The sequence below is a fragment of the Pantherophis guttatus genome, chromosome 1, assembly GCF_059756535.1.
Source record: "Pantherophis guttatus breed Tessera chromosome 1, ASM5975653v1, whole genome shotgun sequence".
Classification (NCBI taxonomy): domain Eukaryota; kingdom Metazoa; phylum Chordata; class Lepidosauria; order Squamata; family Colubridae; genus Pantherophis; species Pantherophis guttatus.
In genome coordinates, this window is record NC_142063.1 from 168471435 (window position 1) to 168495704 (window position 24270).

Sequence of the window (24270 nt, forward strand, 5' to 3'; positions counted from 1 at the left end):
GAACCCATCACTTCTCTGCTACTTTTTAAAGTAGCCATATTAAGAGTTGTTAACCTAATCTTGCGTAGCTTCTTCTCTGGTAATATTGTACTACTAACTAGGGCATACAAAACATTTGGTAGACCAATTCTTGAATACAGCTCATCTGTCTGGAACCTGCACTCCAAATCGGACATAAATATAATCGAGAGAGTCCAGAGATATTTTACGAGAAGAGTCCTCCATTCATCTACCCACAATAAAATACCTTATGCCACAAGACTCCAAATTTTGGGTTTAAACAACTTAGAACTACACCGACTTCAGTCTGACCTAAGCATAGTACATAAAATTATCTGCCACAATGTCCTTCCTGTCAATGACTACTTCAGCTTCAACCACAACAATACACGAGCAAATAATAGATACAAACTCAAAGTAAACCATTCTAAACTCAATTGCAGAAAATATGACTTCAGTAACAGAGTGGTCAATGCCTGGAATGCACTACCTGACTCTGTAGTTTCTTCCCCAAATCCCCAAAACTTTAACCTTAAACTGTCTACTGTTGACCTCACCCCGTACCTAAAAGGTCTGTAAGGGGCGTGCATAAGTGTACCAGCGTGTCTACCGTCCCTGTCCTAATATTCCTTTTTACTTACTCTTTTCATGTATTCAAATTATGTTTATACTTTTACCTGTTATCTTATATATGCTTGACAAATAAACTTATGATTATGATTATCTTTATTCAGGGTTCATTATGAGACCGAAAAAGCATGTACGGTAGCTGCTTTAATAAATAGCAGGAAGGTGCTAAACTCATAGTTCCACAAGATCCTAGCCATTTCTACCAAATCATTTTGAAAACATGCCCAGATCTTTTAAATGTGGTATTTATACCACACTTTTCCTCCACTGTGCAGCTCAGAGCAGCAGATGTAGAATTACATGGTAATATTCCCTATTGTTAAAAGGATCCAGTTATGCTACGTTTCTGCATGGCTACTTTATGATATGGTTTTGAAACACATTATGGGTCTAGAGCTTGCCCAACACACTCTTCTGTCTGACATAAATCAGATTTCAATCTTATTTGAACACTGGGAATGGATTTGCATTAACCATCTGGAGAGGGTATCACCACAATAAATAATTAATACTTTGGCCCATCCCAAACTATTCCCAACCCCTCTTCCTCGCCATGGGTCACTTTTGAAGTAGCTTCCTCTTTCTCTCTAATATTAGAACTGGTCTTGATGGTTCTTAATGCTTCAGCACTCTAAGATTTCATTAGTTTTCTAAACCAAACTTGGCTGATACTTTGAGGGACTATGTGGGTAGGAATTCTCACCAATCTGGAATTTGGAATAGACAGGTAAGATTTGAAAATTCATCTATAAGAAGGAATTGGATTGAGAATAGAGCAATTCACAGGCCTTCTAGAAAATCCCAAACCTTTCTACAAACCTGAATGTTAAAGAGGACAGTGATGGATTGTTGAAGATTACTCGGATCCAGTCGGAGCATTTAGAATCACAAGCAGAGCAGATCCTGGATCACAACAGAGTTGCCACTCCCTTTCACATGTTCTGGTAGGCTGTCATTGCAAGAGAAAGCAGAAACATATGGATCAGACTGGTCAGGTAGTACTTGGCAGGTCCCTATACTCCCTACATGTTCTGGAACCACTCTGAAATGTTTACAGCTGCATGCATTGATGTATGTGTATCAAGAGTGTCTTCGTTATTTACAGAAGAAATATTGTGTAATTATTCCAAGTTAAGAATCAGAGCCTATATTATACTGTAACACTTCAGCTATTTTGCACTTGATCATGAAGTTGTTAGGCACTCTATACCCCACCAGGAAATCTGAAATGAAGCAATCTGAAGCAAGCATTGGTTTGACTAATGTTTAATATTTTGTCTGCTAGAGTTCCAAGCAGAAAGTCATTTACAACAGCGTAACCAAAACCCATATTTATATGCAGTTATGCTTCACTTTTCATCTAATGCCCTCAGTGATATACAGAAATCCGCTATTTGATCAGGGGACCTGACTCCAGAGGCTTCATGGCTTGCAAACCACAGCCAACTAATAAGTACCCTGCAGCTTGTTTGTTAAAATAGATCTGTGCTGGCAGACACTCAAAAACTCTCGCCTTTGAAAACTTAGAACTCTTTCACTGGCCCAGCCCATTGTGTGGCGAGCAAGACAATAAAAACTCCGACTCTTCTGAAGACTCAAACAATTAGACATAAGTTAGTTATACAGCTGTGGTAAAAGCAATGCCTTGTTTCAACCTGGTAGATAATCAAATTTCTTTCTTTGGGTCATGTTTTCCTAGAAACCTAAAAGAAATCAGAGAACCCTTGTATGCGGCATAATGGTGCCATTTCCTTCTTAAATAAAAAGGCAACTGCATATGAAGGTAGGAAAGCTTTTGGCTTCCAAGTCAGAAAGAATGAAAAAAGACAGCATTTATTCAGGACTTTCTTGCATAGTTTCAGATGTGTTCCTTTTACCTGCTGTCATCTCTTAAGAGAGAAACTTCTTAATGGTTTACATTTAAATATACGCCATTATAAAACAATTCAGCTTCCATGCAATTTGCTTTTTTTTACTTTTTCTTTTTAAAGCAATAATTGTGGACATAGCTCTGTCCTATATGACAACAAAACAAAAATCCTTGCAAATCACCATAAGTGATATGTTTTACACTGTTGATTTCTAGCACAGAACTAAGTTTACTAAGTAATCATATATAATGTATGATTTATTATATAATCATATAAAATGATTTAATTAAATCTTACAATTTCCAGAGTGTAATAAATTCTGACCCAATTTCCTGCCAAAGGAAAGTAAAATCTCCCTTGAGTCATGTTTAGTTCCTAATAACTCCATGGAGATGGGTTTTTTTTGGTCAAGAGGGACAAGGTATTCATAAGAAATTTGGAGAGGAACAAATGTTGCTGGAACTCAATTTGTCACATGCTGATTAGGAGGCATGGATGTTAATCTACTTCTTCACCAGTAGGACAAAAGGCCAGTTGATGCAGAGATGGGGCAGTTTCTTACTCAGAGAAACAAAACATAAGACCAGCCAGGCTGCCTTTTTGAAAGCAGTAGCCATATAAAATATTAAAAGAATATGCAAAAACAAGCAGATTGTGCTCAGTTTCACATCAAAACATTTCATTGGCATCCCCAATTTTGTTCAGTTTTTAATCTGCCAGTCGGGGAAGAGCCATCCACCGCATTACTGAAAATCCAGAAGCACATAATGTTTATTACTTAAAAGCATGGTTTACATACATGTTACTATCATTGACTATAAACTGAGCTATATTACAAGCCAGGGTGAAATTACTCACTAATTGGCCTGTGAAGATCATGTTTAATGGAATGTATAAATCCAACTGCAGGCATAAAGGGCCTCATTCATTAAATGTGCACATAGGCAGCTTTTATGCTGAAACAGGGGATTTTGATATATAATTCAAGGTGAAATTATCCACCTTGAGATCTGCAAATCAAATATTTTAGCGCTCTACCTCCTTTTACTCAATGTCAGTTTTGAAATGCTGGGTCCTTTTGTGAAATATTATTGAATGGGGGTGAGGAGGAATAGACAACTGTATTAAATATTTCTGAAACACTAAAGAATACTTTTTACTGTGCTATGAAGGAGAGGATTGTCAAGCCAAGAATCTCACAGCATTTTAAAAAACTGTACAGTACTGCTTGATTTCAGTGAAAACTTGCCGTACATGTTACAATCTTTTACAGGGACTTTAGGCCTTAAAAACAGTTAGGCCTCATCCCAATTCTTCTAGGATAATATTATAACTGAAACATCATCTTACTTGGATTGAGCAAGTACCAGTAGGGCTCTAAGCAATGGATGGATTGGATTCTTAATATGCTCATCCTCACTATACACTACCTGATGATCCAAAAATGACCCCAAAGGGGAGACTCAGATATGCAACATTTAGAGGTAGATTCACCTCAGATTGTACAGAAAGAGCAATATTATCATGGGAGTTAGTAGCATTTTGGTGATTGGGATTATAGCACATTCCTTTCATACTTTGCAATAAGTATATAGTACTACCATTGCAAATATTTGACCATTCCAAATATTCATAAACTGTGTAAACCTCATCCTAAGGTCTATTCAAATATGGTGCTGTCTTGCTATTAGCAGTGGCACAAATGCATTTGCCTGGCTTTGCTTTTTAAAAGAAATGAAAATAATATGGGGACAAGAGGAGAACATTTTCCCAGCAAGCTAATGTCCCAAGAAAAAAATATCCTATGGATGAGGCTATACATCACAGGGAGAAGCAGCCCTTGTTCCTTGAGCAAATAGCATCCCCCCCACTCTGGTGTGTGTGTGGTTTCATGACTTAGGTGTGATTTAAAGCAGGGACAACTTTCTGGTTCTTCCAAGGCCGGTCTTTTAACCACCCCATTAGATTAACCCCTTGAGCCGACCTCTTCCTCAACTGCTTTCCCCCCTCGATCGGTATAATAAGAACCATCTGTCAAATTAAGCCATATTCACAGTGAACTCAGAATTGGGGGGTGGGGGTGGCATATAGGCATTTCTTTCTTTCCTTAATTGTACACAACTCATAATACCGGAGCAATAAAGCACTGACTTAACGGGTGAAATCATCCCTGAACAAAATCGTTAGAGGATTTGAAGGCTTGAAAAGTGACTTTAGAACTATCAGATAGAAACTGACGATAGAATGGCACCTAACTAGAATAAGCTGTGTTTTATTCTGTGGGTTACTTTTATGATAAAAGCCAAAGGCCATGACCTACCACATGCAGCATTGCATCATATAATCAAATAAATGCAAGAAAATATACAATATGTAACCCTAAAATTGCTGATTGCTTTCCAAGCATAAATTAAGGTGCTGATATTAACCTTTAAAGCCCTAAACAGCAGGAGGGGCTGCCTCTCCAGTTTTAATCCAGTCCCACTGCTAACATTTGCAAGAGCTGCTCTTCTATAATGCAATAACACTCATAGGCTTCTCTGATGCACCAAAAGGGCCTTCTCCTGCATTACTCCTAAGCACTGGTGACACTCCCTACGGAGTGTCACACTCCCTCGGGCCTCACTTGCTCAGCATTTACAAAATCTGCAAGCCTCCCTTTTACCACCTGTTCAAGAGCAAGAATTTCCACTGTTTCTTCTATTTCCTCCTCTTCCTCCTCCTCCATCCCTTCAATCAATATTGACCCCTGGTGATTGCCTGGACCACCAGCAGTTTTCTTGGCAAAATTTTTCAGAAATGGCTTGCCATTGCTTGTTTTCTAGGGCTGAGAGAGAGGTACTAGCCCTAAATTGGCTTCGTGCCTAAGGCAGGTCTAGAATTCACAGTCTCCCAGTTGCTAGCTTGGTTGCCGTAAACCATTACACCAAATTGGTTCTCTTATTTTTGTCCCATGTGTATATTTATTTTCTTTCATCTACAAAGTGCTTCGAGCTGGTTTACTTCCAAGTAAAAATCCTATCAGCAAGATAAATAAAACAATAAATAGAATAAGAACTCCTGAGTTTTTATAATTAAGGAACTGGATTATGATCAGCAACTCTTGGGCTGGGAGGATTCAAGATTTTGTTAGCCTGATATAATAAGTTATTTTTATTTCAAAACTTTTTTTGGAGGGTGCCCTGTTTCTCCCAATAAACTCTTTTGCACTGCAAGTTATGTTCACTGGCCATGCCAACCTTCCCCTTTTTGCTCTAACCAATGCTCCACCCAGTCAGTGAGTACCAAATGCAGGAGGTCCTTGGCAGGAGCCAAACTGATTGATTTAGGGGATTAATCGGCTCGGTTTTCCAAGACTGATGGAACTGCCAGGTGGATGTATCAGTGGCATGTTGCAGGGGGATCCAAGATTGCCAATTTGAAATAGTTTCTCATTAACATTTTAGAAGTCTGTCAGTGTCTTTTCTATCTATAATTGCTGACTGAATCAGTATTGAAATCTTTTTTTTTTTAATTCAGGAATAGCAGACAGTGAAATCTTGCCTGCTAATGCATGTGAGAATACTCATCTGTATACAAGTCCAGGCATGCAGACTGGGCTCATCCAGAGAAAGCAACATTTTTCGTCAAGTGAAAGCATTCATGATGCCAATGAAGGTCACAAGGTCATTATACAATATTGAGAGTGGCCCAGATGTGTGTCTGGAACTGATCTTACATAGCCATGTGAGCTCTTGTCTGTTAGTAAGTATGTAAAGTGTCTGTAGATACACACGTACACTTAGGGATTAACTTCTATTGCAGAATTTGGTATATTTTCCTCTTTCTTCACTTGAAATATTAATATTTTTCTTGTTAATTGTTGATATCTGATTTTATTCTAGAAAATAAATACCAATCAGATTGCTATTATTTTAAATATATAATCAAACCAGTTCCCTTACAGTACAAGATTAGCCGTTCTTAAGTGTAGTAATATATTTTATCCAGTGGATGGACATTTGTGGGGGAGGGGATAATTGAATGTTGCACAATCTGAGAGGGGGGGAAAGCATGATAAGAAATAAGCAGAAATAGCTTCCTTTAAAGAGATATTGTTTCGTATTATTTAAGGATATGGTACAAGATAATACACATTTATATTAAGATGTTATAAAAGCAAACTGCAAAACTAGGCATCTTGGCTGCCTTTGGCCGTGCATGCAAACTGATGTTCCTGGTTGAAAAGATTGGTAAAACTCAAGGAAGAGCCTGTAGCCTGGCCTCGGAGCCATAAGTCACTTCAGAAATGTTTTTTCATGGGCAGAAAGCAGTTATGGAGGATCCCTGGAAGCCTCTGATAAAGAGGCCAAAAGATCTGTAATATTTTGCAAGTGGTAGGGGGAAAAAAACCCCATCCTTTTGACATGGAAGCTTTTCCTTTCTTTTAAAATGTTTATGATCATAATGCATTTACTTAAAACTGGGCTTATTGGCGGGGGGGGTGGTCTCTGAAATGGAGTGTTCTTTCTCTCTATCTAGAAATGGAGGTTCTGGCAGCCAAGGGCCTCTGCCAGCAGTTCAGGGGACTGAAGAGGGATGGTGGTGCCAGATCCAGACCCCTGGATCTCTCCCATTCCCCATTTCATCTTCCCTACACTTCAACCTCAGTTTGGTCAGGTTCTTAAAATTCATTTCAAACCATTTCCACGTTGGTTTACAACACATTCTCTCCTATCACATTTCTGCAGGCATTTCAAAGTTGCGTTGTTTTCATTCATAATTTTCCTGGTATACAGTACACATTTCTAAAATGACGCCCCTCTGAATATCATACGGATTAATGTACATTTCCCTTAATTTGCATAGTTGTGAGCAAATGAAACTATCCCTTTTCTTTAGGGATGCCCTTTTGTGTGTGGTTGAGGCTTCAGTTCTATAAGAGCAAATTGTTTAAGTTAGCATGAATCTATGAGTGGAATAAAAGGCTCTGCTGCTTTTACTTGTGGGCTGGTAAGATCAGGAACAGATTGTTGTAGGCAGAGATTTAAATGGATATGTTGCTGAAAGCTTCTGAATGAAGCTGAGGAGCATCAGGCTAAGCTCTGAGACCTCACCTTCAGATACCACACAGTGACATCCCACAAACCCCACTGGCATTTGCACTTTATCACCTTTCTTGTAAATCCAGTTGGTTCCTTGTTATTCCCATTCAGTTCCCTCATATCTTTCACATTGAAATGCACTGAAATAAAAGTCCACCTTCTGGCACATTCTGTGTTTCGCCACAAGATGCCTAGATGAAGAAGAAACTTTTCCTGGAGTGTAAGTGTAAGTAAGGATCAGAAGGGAGGCGGGGGGAAACACATGCAGGGAAATTTCTGCTTGCTTTAGAAGCGTTCACTTCTTTTTGTGACAGAGAAACAACAAGGAAAAAAGATTCCATTTCTTCAAGGACTGTTGGGGACAGGATTTCCTGTTAAGAAATAGTTTGAGGGGCACTTGGGATTTTTAAAGAGCAAGTTGGAAGAGCACAACTTGAAGTCCACCTCAGACAACAGCAGAACCGCCACTGCAGTTGAAGGATACCATGGTTTTCCTAACAGGGGTTCCCAACCGGGGGTATGAAAACTTTGGTTTAGAAGTTTCAAAATTATAGTGTATATGTATAATTACCATATTTTTTGGAGGCTAAAAGACGCTTAAAATTTGGATGCGTCTTATACTCCGAAAGTAACCTTGAGTGCGTGGTGCCCAAAATGGCTACCTGGAACAGCTGCTGCCTTCTCTTACCCCTTCATGCTTCGCCTGCTTTAGTCACTGGAGCTCCCTCTGAAGATCAGCTGTGCTTTTGAAGCTGTTTTTCAGCCCCAACGCGATCTTCCATGCTTTGCCTGCTTTTCTAAGTGCTGCTACCTCTGACAATCAGCTGTGCTTTAGAAGCTGTTTTTTAGCCCCAACCTCAAAACCAGCGAGCGAACTAATGTGCTGAAACTGACCAGGCTAAGGATTAGCCAGATGAATACCTGGTAGGCAGATTTTTTTCCCCTATTTTCCTCCTCAAAAACTAAAGGTGCATCTTATACTCCGGTGTGTCTTATACTCCGAAAAATATGGTATATGCATATAATTATTTATTTTTTAAGAGGTGCCAGAATATATCAGAAGCGTTCTAGGAGTGCAGGGTATAGAAAAGCTTGGGAACCCCTATCCTAGAGGTAGTCTGTAATGGAAGCTGCACTCAGAGAGCAATGCAAATCGCCTGTTGCCTCCTTGTGTGCCTAAATACATCCTGGGAAAGCTGGTAAATGCAGGATCCTAAGGCTCTGGCACACTTTTTGTTCACAGAAGAGCAGTGCACAATTCAGACTCCTATGAGTCTGTGTACTTGAAGTATTTGAAGTAGTGAATATGACAGACAGGAGAAGTCATTACGTCCACAAAGGAGCAATCCTTACGTTTTGCAGCACTTTGGATTCAAGGGCAAAAAAAAAAGTGTTTTGAGATTGAACATTGAACAGCATGAACATGGCATGCCTCATTTTGGATTTTTAAGCAACTGCATTTGTTCTTGGGATCCTGAGGCAACTGCAAGGGGCAGCCACGCAAGCCCCCTTGCTCTGAAGAAGCCTTTTGTGCTCGAATCTCAAATGCTGCACCCCTCTACCAATCAGATTACGTATAATTTGAAGTCCAATTACCCACCGCCTTTGGGAATACAGCTTCTGGCAGCCAATCAAAAAACACATACATTTCTTAGCCACGAAATGTTGAGCATCCCAGTCATAAGGACTAGAAACTCTTCCTCAAATAGCTAAATTCTGCCTAACATTCCAGCCTGTGACATGATGGAGCTCAATATGGATAAAAGTAAAAACAAACATTTTGGCAGCCATGAGATATATAACATAGCATCCCAAAGTGATTGGGGGGGGGAGTTACACAGCCTCTTGACTAAATCCAGCCATTTGGCTGGCTCTCCTTTTACTAATTAGACAAATATGAGCTATGTCTGGGCCAATTCTGGGATATGTGTGGGTCGTTGATAAACACCAAGAGAAGCAAGTTTTAATTAAAGGTGGGTGGTCACAAATTTCTCTTACCCACTCCCCTCGAACAAAACAATTGAAACAATGGCCTCAACTAAGTTTGGCAGTTCTCCTGCTACCTGGAGCAACGAGCAGCTCTGTTTATGCCCTGCCCTCACTGATCCAACAGGGTAAGTGTGGCAAGGTGCAAGAAAACTCATTGAGCTCGCCTTGTGGCTGACAAGCAACAGAGATTTCCTCTGATGGCAGAAGTGCAGTCAGGTTTTAGAGGTGGAAACTAGAACACTGGCTAAGAAAAGTCAGGTTTGGACCTAATTAATTTTTTACCTTTAGCTTTAGTTCAATATGATTTCCGTGTTGCTTTTAAACAAAGCACTCTGTTTAATCTCAGCCCATTAAGGTTGATGTTACTGTAGTCCTGAATTCACCAGCCTCACCAATTTGGAATATGGAGCCCAGTTGAAGCTTGCCGTGCGTGGGCTGAAGATAATATTACACGACACCATGAAAACGGCTGTAATTCCGGATTATGGATTTACTATGTCAAGATTGAGTATAAATTCTGGTTTTAACATCCCCAAACCATAGGATTTGTGTTCAGGAAATGTTATTTAGCAAAGCGCTTTGGAGTTTTTCCTGCCTGGATGGAAGACTATCCTTTCTACTCTTATCAGCCTAATAGAAAGGGACACACATTTAATTTGAGGTGTAATGCTGCCCCCTTCTGAACATTCTAGGTATTGTAGTCCCATATTAGATATTTCTTAGTTGAAGGAACTGCAACAATCTTAATACCACATAACAACATAATCCCTCCCAAATCACGTACCCAAAGATACCTCCTAACAATTTACTATTAGATACAGAAGGTACCTTTGCATCCATAAGGCAAATAGCCTCACTGAGCAGACCTCTGCCACTGCTTTATAAATAGAATAGAAATAGAATAACAGAATTGGAAGGAACCTTGGAGGTCTTCTAGTCCAACCCCCTTTCCTAGGCAGGAGGAAACCCTACACCACTTCAGACAAATGGTTATCCAACATCTTCTTAAAAACTTCCCGTGTTGGAGCATTCGCAACTTCTGGAGGCAAGTCGTTCCACTGATTATTTTTTCCAAGTGTCAGGAAATTTCTCCTTAGTTCTAAATTGCTTCTCTCCTTGATTAATTTCCACCCATTGCTTCTTGTCCTGCCCTCAGGTGCTTTGGAGAATAGTTTGACTCTATCTTCTTTGTGGCAGCCTTGTGATTAAGATAAATGTGTGTTGACATGGAGTGGAAAAAAGACTCCATTTTCCTGACGATGAACTTGACCTGGACAATAGACCTGGACCAGACTATTCTTCGGGAGGCTTTTGTAAACATTTTCATTGGTTTAAGTGTTGAGAAGGAGGAGGACAGGGCATCTTCAAAAGTTTTGTTGTTCTCTCTCAATGTGGAATTATTTTCCCATGATAAAATACTATGTAATCGACAAGCTCTGGTCCAGCAACAGAATGTGGCAAAAACAAGACTGTCCACTAATATTGTTGCCTGTGACAGTTGACTATAATGGAGATCATGTGACTTGTGTACTTGTGTGTCAAGTAGGATGTCTGTATACATAAATGAATAGATCAAAAAATAGGACAAAGAACCAAGCTGGGGCTTCTTTTACTTTGAGGAACTGTGCTTTGCACCACCAAAATTAAATGATAGCCTATTACAAGCTTCTTTTCATTTTTAATTAAAAGTGAAACACAGCATTTCATTGAGCTGAAGAATTTTGGTTAAACTCAGTGTGTTTACAAATTGAAATGATGCCATCAGATGTAAGAACTAAAAATTCAAGGGAGTTTTCCCTCCTCCCAGGTAATTATGACTTATACCTTAATTGTGAAACATTATTAGTGGTTTGTTTGTTTGTTTGGAGGGGGACCAGTGTACTTATAATTTGGTCAGGGATTGGGAGGGGAAACAGAATTTATTTTTCCTCTTACAATTCCAATTTTCATTTTGTTATGACCTGCCTTACAGAGTTAGCCCTTCCAAGGAAGATTGTAACAATGCATTAAAAGATGAAACATGATTGAATAACATGGGGACAGGGTCATGGATAAAAGAATAGCGAAACCACTGCAAATTATCTTAATTCTCTGGGCTCCTCCCGTTTCCAGGAGGAAACGTGATTAAAAACTTTCTTTGGAGTCAGGGCTCTGAAGGCGGTCAGGGCTCTGAAGCCCACCAGGATCAGATTCCTTTGCCCTCCACTTGTAATCCATCAGACTTCCTCTCTGTCTTACAAGAACAAAGTCTTATAGACGGCCAAGTTACAGCTCCTTATTTTCAAAATAAGCCATTACAGCCCATTTTGGTATTTATTTTTCCCTAATTAAAAGTCACTTTTAAAAAGGCATTATCTACTTCCTCCAGGATGCAAATTAATCATGGTGTCTATCATTCTAATTGACACAGTCTTGGAAAGCCCACCGTGATGCTAATGGGCACTTAATCAGAGCGCAGCAGTCATGCTGCAGAGGGATGAAGGTGCTGGCTGAAGGCAAGAGAGAGAGAGAGAGAGAGAGAGCAAGCAAGCAGAGGCAGGAGAAAGGGGGACCTGTCTGGATGAAAGCACTTAATATTAAAATCCTGAAACATTGATTGAGGAAGAACCTTGCCAAGAAGCTGCTTTCTAAAGAGAAGAGGATATCCACAAGATAAGAAATGTGTTTGGCTGTCTGGTTATTAGAGTACCACTTAGAACAAGGGTAACTTGCTGTTGACATCTCCCCCAAGATCAGGGTGCACAGCCACCCATGGAGACATAAAAAGAACCACTCAACACAATAATTGTTTTGCAGTGATTAATGAACCAAAGGCCCTCCACAAGGAAGAGATTCTGTCATATCTGGTTGAGGGCTCTATTGAAGACTAGGCTGTGTTTGTGACTGTTGGATATGGTTTGGAGCCCAAATGAGACGTTGTAATGCCAGCACTAATGCTGGATAGTTCAGATTACAAGACAAAGTAATTCTCAGGGCATTAGAACCATAAATGATGTTGCAATTCTATGTGGTTTGCAGGCCAAACAGTTGGGCTAGAGAAAAAAAAATCAAGAAAAAAAAAATCAAGCAAGCAATGGCAACAATGGTGATGGTGATGATGATGATGATCATCATCATCATCTCTAAATGTTCTCTAAAGCAGACTACTACAGACTGTGTTGCATTTCAGTTCTCATAATCTTCTAAACAGTTCAATATATCCGAGCATTATAGAAAGTTACTTAAGTTCTGCAAATAATCAGACCGAAAATAGAGCAGGCTTCTAATCAACATGGTATTAAAGGAAAAAATGAATTGGGAGGGAAGACGAAAGCTAGTAAATGTAAGCAGTGCTGGCTTACAGTTTTATTTAACCAAGGCTGGTCAGCTTTCACCTGCAGCTCAGCAGCCCATTAGTTAATAGATGTTTCTAGTACAGGTAGCCTTCCATTTAACAACTGGTCATTTAACAACCATTCAAAATTATGATGAGCACAGGTATACTTCTGGTCAACATAAACATTGTGCCACGCACACACATGCACACACACATACACACACACACTGTAGTGACATGATCACATTTTGGGCGCATGGCAACCGGTTCACCTTTATAACTGGTTGCAGCATCCCATTAGTCACATGGCCAGGATTTGTTGTTGTTGCTGCTGCTGTTTTGCCAGTTTCGGACATTTCTTGCCACTTTTACTGAACCTCAGAGCCCCACCCCCAAATGCACTCTAGAATTGCTGCCTCTGCCAACAGCAGCTGTCTAGTTCATAGGCTTTCCTTCCAAACTGTCTATTGTTCCACTACAGATATTTTGAACTAGAGCTGGAGGTTCTCTGCAGGTGGCTCAGCCCTTTCTTTGCAATTGGTGTATGGCTGCCCAGCCCCCTACTACTAATGCAATTTGAATGGTAGCTGCGCATCACCTTAATATCACATCCTCCAAAGTCCTGATCACATAGCATAGCCAATCCAGCTGATGGACAAGAGCAGGTCTTCTGGCAAATCTCCCACTGGGATTCCAGGCAAAATGGAATCTTGCTTCCCATCCCAAGGCCTCAGGAAATCCTGGCCCTTCTCTGATGAAAGCCTCAAAAATGAAACAAATCTGTTTATAAGCAAGATGGTTCCCATGACAAACCTCTTAAGGCCTGTGGGGCAACAGCATTTTCAGTCCCCTCACTGGCCAAAGAGCCCTTCTTCAAGCCTCCACCCTACTTCCAGGATGGTATATATATGCCCTGGGATTTCTCCATTAGTCTAACTTTTGATCATAATATATTAATGGTGTATTTTCCCTGTGAAAAGATGAACACTCGGGCTAAGGTTCTCTAATTTTGAGGGGGAAGGGGCACTAATCAATATTTACAGAAAATAGAAGAACTTGGATAATAATCAAGGTATTTATTTTCAGTCTAATTTCTGTCCTCTGTTCTTTTATGGCTATTTCTATCCATTGTCCTTTTCCACCCTGTCCTTCATTGTGCTAGTGATAAGTGATAAGAGTGATAGAAATGGAAAGTTCAGTTTGGAGAATTGGGTGGTAATAAGTAATGGAGGGGATGGTGTTTTGTAGGTTACTGAGGTTGCTTGAGAATTCATCATCCTTGACCTCAGACGTCTTCCCCACTCGTTCCATATAATTGCAAATGTTAAGAAGAAAACCACCAGCACATCTCGTATCTCCGCTGAGTTCTTCTTCTAAGGAAACTGGCTTGTAAACCTGTTCTAGTATTTCTGCCACTGGGGAAGTGAGACGTGCAAAGCAATATCCAGAGTTTAATCTGTTTCAGAGGCTCAAGCATATTGCAAGCAACATAAAGAGGCTCTAGAGAATTCCTTGCTCAACCACCCAATATCTCTTTTCGCTGCAAGACAAGTGGCTGTATTAGCAGAAGCATTAACTGAATACGTTCAGGATCCAGGGCTCTTTGTCAAATGAGGGCCGCTGGGCCATTGAGTTTCCTGACTCCCACACCCCCAATGTTGTGCTGAGAGTAAAAAGCCTACCACTCATACAGGGAGCCTGTGTATTTAATGCATCTTCACTTTCCCCTTTCAACCATTGGACCACAACTCATGATTTCCCTGCCAGCATGGCTCTACTCTACCTTCAAGAGATTCTTTACCAATTTTCCGTAATGAAAATCTTGCAGTATGGGAATGGATTGTAAACATGTCAGAATTTGCAGAAGTAGAAAAACTGATTTATCTGGTCAGAGAAAAGACAACAAAAACTTTTCTGAAAGACTGGGAACCTTATATGGACTTTTTACTGAAAGATGAAACAAATGAAACAGTGATTTCTGGATTGAAAGACTAAGAAAGATGCAGATTAAATAAAGAACTGAAGGGATTTGTATACTGTTGAAGAGGGAGAAGGGCAAATAAGATTGTAATATCTGTTGAAAAAAGATCAAAACTTTAATATTTTAGGGGTTTTTTCTCCTTTTTTCATGTCTTGTATGTTCTTCTTTTCTCTCATTCTTTCTTTCCTTCTTTGTTTTGATTAACCTTTTACTGCATTCTCTGTAAAAAAATATTAATAAGTATTTTTTTAAAAAAAACCAGATGTTTTTCTTACATAGCTATGAAAGGAAAGGAAAACCACAAGGAAAAAAAAACCCTCCTTAGTCCCACTCCTTCTGTCAGCATCTTGCACCTATTTCCTGTCAGTTCCTCTCTTTCTCAGTTTTGGTGTGTGCTACCCCTTCCATATGACTCTTTTACCCCCTACCAGCAGCAAAGAAAAGTGTGACTGAGAAACCTGAACAGCCACTTAAGGACAAAATGGGCTCCCATTCATCTCGCATTGCTCTGGCAATTGAACTAAAGGGGATGAGGCGTCGACTGAGCAATCTCTGTCTAAGCTTGGATGTTGCTGTTTTTTTGTTTGTTTGTTTTTGTTTTTTTTGATCAGGTTAAATGCCCTTACAGTCACATTAAAAAGGACAACCTCTTCACCAAGTGCTAGTTTCTGTTCCAGAGCAATCTTAGTTCTGGGTCTGGCCTATCATCATAAAAAATGGGAGTAAGTGGGAGTAACTTGCAAGTGAAGGATAATGAGCAGGTTCATAATTCATGATAGGGGACAATGGTTTGGAAAATAAGGTAATGGGTTGGTAGGTAACCAAAGGATTAGGCTCAGTTAGGCTCAGTTAGGTTCAGTAGAATAATGATTTCCAATGGTTCTTGATTGTTTGTTGGAAGTTGGTCTGTAGCTGATCCAAATTACAAAGCTGGACTCCATGGGACAAACAGGTTCTTAAACCAAAAAGATCCCAGCAATGTTTCAGCCTACTGGTTACCTTGAGGTGAGGTGGTTTCAAGATTATTTCTCGTAAAGATTTTAAACTGGTATGGTCTTGGTATGGTAACTTAGAGGTTAGAAACACTCTTGCAACTATTAGGGATCTGAATATCATAACTTCGTCAGCACTGATGAGGTTACCTAGTCTGGATAGTGAAACATCTGCAAGAAAACAGCCAAGCTCAGAGAGCACAAAGGACCCCTCATTTCAATCCTAAACTTAAAATATTCTCCTTTATAGACATCTTATTGTTCTTTAAGATTTTTCCGATTTATTTTTAGAAAAGGTAATGAACTTTACTTTCCATTAAAGCAATCAGCTAGCATACGATCATCAGGACCCTGATCTTCTATGAGTCTCTTACCAATGCAGTTTTTCCTAGGACACTACCCCAAATGCTAGAGTAATGTTTACACAATACATTTATAAAAACTCTCTTCCTTCCATAGCATGCATTTAAAATAGGAATGGACAATACTTTTATATCTTGAGAATGGCACCTTTTCCCCTTAATTTACCAATGATGGTCATGAAGTCCCCTCCCTCCCTCCCTCCCTCCCCTACTTACTTACTTAACTTTCAGGTTTACTTTTTTGTTTCAAAAAAGATTGTTTACAGTTAACCTCTGAATTTTGGCAATGCAGTTTTAGTGAACTCTGATAGCCATAAAAAGTGGTCAGGGGCTTTAAAGAAATCAACCTTGGAGGGCATAGCTTAGTCTCCCTTTAAAGAATTAGGAGAGTGCAGTGTTTGGACCAATCGCCAAAAACTGCTTTGGAATGTGCAGCAGTGTGAACGCAGCACCTGTCTGCAACACATTCAAGCAGCTGCACTTCTCAGAAAAAACACAGCTGCTTCAAGGTGTTACAGACAGGTGCTACTTTCTGTTCCAACATGTTTTGAAGCACTTTCTGGAATCGGAATCTGAACGGTTGTGCAGTCCCAGAAAGAACATGGCGAACAATTTCATATATGACCACATTTATATCTATATGTTTCTGAGTCTGTGTGTACACACACCTGCATCTATATCTACATGTACACATATACATACATACATGCACACACACACATCAGTCTATCCGCAATGCAGCTGACTAATGAAAGTCAATCCAAATAAGATCCTGTCACACTTCTGAAGATATTTAAGATGCTCCCTGTCATTCCCATCACACTCCCAGTTTCCTATTAGTGGTTGCCTCATGATGTTCTTTCTCCCTAAAGTCATGCTTCTCTCCCTTTTGTCCATCCGGTCCATGTCATTAAAAAGGCTCAAGATACGAAGGAGCAGGATGAACCTAAGGACCTTTTGGGGCATCCCAGGCTCTTGCCAATTTCTTTTTACGGAAGAGCTCTCTCAGTGCTGGCTGCACACTAAGCAAGGAAGTGTTGGCAGATTGCTCCTTCTTGGCACCAGCTAAGCATGTGGCAGCTGGATGGCTTCTAGCTTGTATATTTTGCAGCTGGTAGTTGTGGCATTTGGCAAAAGCCAGCTGTCCAGATGGACATTAAATTTCCTATAATGTTCAAAACATGTCAAAAGTGAATAATCCTATGTCAAAATGGCTTAGGAGCACATTTGTCTGTCTTGTTTACAGATACTTGACTTTGACAGCTTAGGAGCAGCCAAACCACCTTCAATTGTCTATCCCAAACTTTGGCTCTTTAGCATTTCCCTCCACCTGAGGTGCGCTTTGCACTTTCCAGGTACAACTAGAAGTTGCCCAAGTAGCATTACTACGATTTGATATGCACTTTTAAATGTACAGAACGAGCAATGCTGAACATCCTATTTAGAATGTTCAGCCAATTATGTCTAGTGTTAGAATATTTCAATCCTTTTGCCCTCCAGCCCCCTGGTTTTCAATGGTGTCTCCAGTTATCTTCCCTTTAATAGTCTCTGCTGAAGAATCAAACAGCAGTCATATCGTTGCTGTTCATTTCTGATCCATCTACACTTTTAAGCACAGTAGCTCTACATGCAGAAATATGCATAACATTTTGTATATGGATCTACCTTGGCAAATATTAATTGAAAAAGGTATAGCTTCATTTGGATAATCAACCAACAGGCACAGTAAAAGTTATAGACTAATCAGATTTACTAACCAGTGCAAGATATATTTCCACTGCGCAGTTCTGATACTGACAATGTGTCATTATTCAATACAAATAGCCAGGTATATTTTCTGTTGACTTACAAATTTAACATGCTTGCTACAAATCACCCATAATATCTTCCATTGAATTCCATGCTTCATTTTATTTCAATCCTAAGAACTGAGAAGTACCCAGACTTCACACTCTCTAACAGCATAAATATACTTGATTACATGTCATAGGGCTTCATTCAGCATTCCAGCCTAAGGATACATCTAACCTGCCTTGCCACTGGTTTCAATTATACACTTAAACACTGTTTTATCAAGTGTGAGGGCAGTGATTAGGTGCCCAGACAACTGGTTCTTTTGGATCCAGAGACAGTAAGCACTCCAACAAATGAAGAGATTTTAAGCTTTATTATGAAAGCAACCAAACAGCTAAAAGCATAGCATAAAAAGCATACATAGGAAGCAAGACAATACCCAAATCACTTACAAGCTGTCAGGAACTCCTTAATAACAATAGTATATGCAAAGGGTGGCCAGTTTTCACAGTACCCAGTGCTAGGTTCTGTGCAGAAGCTTCCAAGAAATAACAACTCCACGGTTTTTATCAAAACTTGGTACTATGACTTATGGCCCTGCTATGTCATAAAATTGCAAGACCTGACCTTGACTGGGTGGCCCATGACTTTGGGATAAGAACTAAAAGAGATTTTCACAGATTTTCAGCTATGTAAAGATTCTCTCCCCATTTTTTGGGGAGTCTAAGACAAGAGCAAGAGATTAGACTGTTGATACCAATGAAGAATCATAGTTCCAGACTGCCTCTTAAATCAGGCTGTAGCTAGTTGTCTTTATTCAAGAATTTACTCCCTCAGTTGGCAAGAAGCCTCATAGAATATCTTTGCTCTGCTTTCTGCTCTAATCGCTGGGTGCAGGGGCTTGAAGGCCTTACATCATCATCCACCACCATTCAGGTGGTGCCTATGTTTTTTATCAACCATAGATGACTTTTGGTTTTGGTTGACATTCCACAGGGTCTGCTGGAGTCTCTTCTTCAAAACTGCATCTGTTTCCTGACCCATGACACAACCACATAATGGGATTTGTCCTTGTTCTCTTTCCTTCTCTGCACATTGAGCACATTCCTGAGATTTGCTCCATGATTGTGGAACAATTTCATCTTTTCTGAAATGTGAACCCTAAGTCTGTATTTTCTAGGAAGTTCTGAAAGGACTTGAACAATATCTCCCTGTGAATTTGAACAAATATCCTCCTAAGAACAATGCTCATTTCAAATGAAGTTCTACATGGTATATGTATAGGGTCCATCAAGAGTGATAGAGGTGGTCGCATCTTCATGCTGTCATTGATGGCAGCCATGGCCATCTTATGTGCAGGCTCTCCTTTATACCAGATAAACCTTGATTAACTCCTTTCCCTCCTCTCAAATACAGCCCTCAGGCATACTGTTGATTTCTCTTTTATTTCCAAGATGACTTGGAAAGGTAACTAGTGCTTTGGCTATTGGAAAGATCATAATTCTGTGCGTGAAACATCTTTGGCAGGAACATCTCATGACCATGATTTTGAACACAATGCTGCATAATTAATATTGCATTGTTTTGAACCAAAGATGCTGGCCAATTAGTCGATGTTATACTGCTTTCTCATTAAATAGATAATTGGTGCCAGATTTCTAGATCAGCATGTACAATTAAATATATTTTAAGCAGCATTAATCACTAATCTTTTTGCACATGTTTCACATTTTGTAAAAAGATCAAATGAAAACATTTATAACTGATTCTCTTCCAGAAAAAGATTCTTCTATGCTATCAGCTCCAGAATCCCATCGTGGCTAATCCACTCCCAGAAAAAGCCTGGGAAAACAGATTGGACCTACCAAGACACATGTTACAGATAAGTTTGTTCATAACGTAAGCCCTTGAAATGGCTAGAAAAGCTAGTTTTAAGTTCTTTGCAAAAACATTGCTATGGTATTCCTAGTTGGTGCTCAGATCCAATATCATACACGCTTATATCATTGCTGTTGTTAGTTACAAAGTCGTGTCCGACCCATCGTGATCCCATGGACAAAGTTCCTCCAGGCTTTCCTGTCCTCTACCATCCTCTGGAGTCCATTTAAGCTCATGCCGACTGCTTCAGTGACTCCATCCAGCCACCTCGTTTTCTGTCATCCCCTTCTTCTTTTGCCCTCAATCTTTCCCAGCATTAGGCTCTTCTCCAGTGAGTCATTCCTTCTCATTTAGGTGGCCAAAGTATTTGAGTTACATCTTCAGGATCTGGCCTTCTAAAGAGCAGTCAGGGTTGATCTCCTCTAGGACTGACCAGTTTGATCACCTTGCAGTCCAAGGGACTCGCAGGAATCTTCTCCAGCACCATAGTTTAAAGGCCTCAATTACATCATTAGGCATTGTAAACCTTTGCTTGTATTTATTTTTATCAAAATTTAAAGGATACTGACTTGTGGATTAAGGTCACTTCCACTTCAGATGAAAGGCACAAAAAGATCTTTTCACATCAAGCTGAACTGGAAGTAAATTTCTCACTGGTTTTGAACTACACCTGTTACTCTATACTAGGGGATTACAGATTTATTTATTTTTGCACTTTTTAGTCTTTTTAAAAATTTGGCTAAATAATTCAAGAAATCCTGATATCTAAGAGAGGGAAAACCACTCCTGTTGATAGGTCAACCCAATCATAAAGTCTGAGGAAACAGAAGAAAATGAGGGCTGTATATACTTGCAAAATGATTTGGAGTAAGTGCTTCAGACCAGCCCGGAGAAAAGAAAATTAAAGGGAGACATGACAACCACATTCAAGTATTTTAAAGAAAAGGTAGTTAAAAAACATTGTTCATGGCCACAGAAATAAGGAGTTAGAAATAAGGGGCATAAATTGCAACAAAACTAGATGTTGATTAAGGAAAAAAAATCCTCATGGTAATCTAATAGAGGGCTTTCTATTTCTGGAGTATTTTAAGAAAAGTTTGGGCTGCCATCTGTCCTGGACCTAACTGGTTTCCTTGCACTTTGCAGAGTTGTAGATTATTGTTGTTGTTGTTATCAAATTTATTTGATACCTATCTCACAATTCAAAGCTACTCTAGATGATCCCTGGGTTCCTTCCAGATCCACAATTCTGTGATCCTACCTTGCACAAACATAGAACCTCTCTGCTCTTCCTTAAAGCAGCCATACCATTTTTCTGGGCTCAGGAAGGGACTCAAAGAGAGAAAGAGCTGCTTCATGACCAAAACTACATTCATGCAAGGTCCTTTACTGAACTACTTTGAAAGCAGGCACAGAAGAGGAGTGCAATAGGCAGTTCCAAAATGACAATGGTACTTTGAGTTCAAATCCTGCACACTCCAGTATACAACTCAATTGGAAATCTTTTCAATGACAAAAAGCATCAAAGCAAATCTCATTGCATTCTTCCACTCACATGGTGAGAAGAATGATAGGGAATGGTAGAAATTTTCTAATTATACTCAAGGCATTTGGAAGAGCTTGTAGCTGATACTTTAATATTAACGAATTGTTTCGTGTTATCACAAAGAAATGTTACTCTCAAAGAAATCAGTTGTTTTTTTCAGGGATACCTAGACCTTGATTCTATTTCATGAATGTCTTCTCTTAAATGATTTCCATTCCCCTAAAATGGGCCTCTGAGTCACTTTGTTCCTGACCTTAGCATTAGAAGCCTTGTTGTAGTTCTGTTGAAGTCAAGCAGATCACCATTGAAGCCAAGATTGTGGGTTTTTCTTCCCAGGAAGACACATCTTTAGTCCACTCCTTTTAAACAAGCAGGCAATCGTTCTACACACTCTCACATGAAACTTAGTACCTGCTGATATCTGAGTAGACCAATATAAGATTATGCTGATACAGTAAAAAGCATTCTGCTATTAAATAATTAATTAATGACTGATTGCTTATGTGCCATTAAGTCACTGTCAACTCTTAGCAACCACATTGATAAATTTTCTCCATCTAATCAAATTTAGAGGCCACCAGACTTCAGATGACTCTGAATAGCTTATACTTCAAAAAGCAAAGAACAATAAAGGAAAAGGGGCAAAAGCTTCTGCTAGCCCTTTGGACTCTGAAACTTTTTTTAGTTAAGTAATAGGGCCCCTCCCCTTTCTCTTTATAAGTCTAAGTGCTATTGCTATTGCTCTAAACAAGGAAATGCTATGATCCTCAGCACCTACAAAAAATGCTCTCATCTTGAAATATTTCAGAGTGCAAGTAAGCACAGCTTTTCACATGTGAGCTTCCTGGCTGCTTATTTATTGATTATATTTGTATCCTGCCTTTTTTTTTTTTTTTTGTAGGAGATCAGAGACATGCATAAGGCTCCCTGCTGTTTTTCCCCACAAAAGCAGGTTAGGTTAGGAACAGAGAGAATCCAAAGTCACTCACACACTCCCAAACCTCCATGGCTGAAGAGGGACTACAACTTGGTTTTCCCCACTCCTAATCCCATACCTTAACCAATACTCTACACTGGCTCTACAAACTAAGCTTTCCAAGCTGTTGACAATCTGCTATGTTGACAATGTCTAAGTGGGTATTGTTGTAGAATGAAAAGTATTGTAAGTAGCCTCTTTCCTTTGTGCTATTGAAAGCAAATCTTATCTCTTATATACGAATTTATACTAAAAATTTCCCAGGCCACAGCCCTGTTCTCTTACTCTCGTAGAATGCTATATGTACTGATGAAATAATAGTAATAACAATAACATAATATTGCCTATTAGTTGATGACTCTGGTGTATTTCTACCACTTGGCACATAGCTCAGAATAGTACAAGTGATTAAGGAATATGCTAAAATGCAGCCTACTCGTAAAAATACAATCACAACCATCAATTCATAGACAATAGTAATAATTTGGTGTACTGCAAAAATAATCAGCTGGACAGATATACTTTGATAACTTTGACCAGCAAACCAGAAAACTGGTGCCTATGAAGAATGCCATACAACCCCATAGTGATGTTAATAAATTATATCTTCCAAGAAAAACTGGTGGGAGAAGACTTTTACAGTTAAAATAAACTGTAGAGGAAAAATCGTTTGCAATAAGACAAATAAAGACTTTTTATTGAAAGTGATTTCAGAAAGAAGGGCCATTTGCAAAAATGGAATCTAAAACATGACTATAAAAAGCATCTAGTTGAAAGAAAATTGGAAAATTGGAAAATTAAAGCACTCCATGGGCATTTTTCAAAGACCCTGAAAGGGAATCTCACAGTTATTCTGTGGCAGAAGTGTAGGAAGAAATATCCTTCTGGGTTCAGCTCCAAGTGGGGAAAAAGACACTGGAAACATGGAGACTGCTTGGAAAGATGGTTTAATGGTGGACAGGATCACATGGCTTGAGTTCCTGAACAGAAAAGGGGCGAGACACAGCAAGTCCCCGGGTTTTATGCTTTCTCTGGCTTTGAACTTCCTGGGGCCCAGATAGAGTATCCTGATTGGTTGTCAGACTCCCAGGGGGTGGGGGTCCCAGCCAGCCTTGCTGGCTGATGCAATCCTCCCAGGTGCCATGTGGTGAGTTTCTATTGCTATTGTATTGCAGATGGGTCCTATTGTCAAAGATTGAGTTTCTGCCTCTGGCCCATTAACAAAGTGGGGGAGGCAGGAAGGTGGGAGTTGCTTTGTCTTTAAAACATGTCTCTCCATTTCTCAACCAGGGAAACACAATCTTCTGCCTTTTTAATACTTCCCAAAATGTTTCATTCCTCCAGGAATGAATGCTAACTTCCTACAGAAGGATACATTAAAAACATAAGGATAGGATAGAGATCACCTACATGTGTTCTGGACAGCTACTCCTCGTGAGGAGATTGTAGGACAACAATTTTTCACAAGTCTGAAAGCCAGGAGATGACAAGATTAGCAGTCTTGTTCACAACCATGGAGAGACTTTTAAAGGACACTTAAGTTTACAAACCTCACTTTCTAATCAATTTTGGAAATCGCCTATTAACTGTCTTAAAGCTCTTAGAGGCCTTTGGCATAACAAGTTTGAAAAGCCTTCATCAGGTGAATTTACCTTCAACTCTGAACAAAAAAAATCATTAGAAGCTTAAGAACTTAAAGAATTTTAAATAAACAACAAAATGACATAAAATGACACAAAACATTATAACACTGGAAAAGACGATTTCTGAAGAATGGAGACATAAATAGTACCTAGAGTGTCAACACTGTCAGTAATGATGTCTGCTTCTATGCATAGATTATGTCTAAAA

At 39.5% G+C, this 24270-nt stretch overlaps 1 long non-coding RNA gene across 2 annotated transcripts in view; it reads right to left on the reverse strand.

Moving 5' to 3' along the window:
* Window positions 1-24270, reverse strand: part of LOC117673092 (uncharacterized) — a 73200-nt gene that overhangs the window by 16587 nt on the left and 32343 nt on the right. For both annotated transcript variants that reach the window (XR_015731845.1, XR_004593444.2), the window contains exon 2: window positions 1450-1579. This is a non-coding gene — a long non-coding RNA (uncharacterized LOC117673092). The remainder of the gene's footprint in view (window positions 1-1449; window positions 1580-24270) is intronic.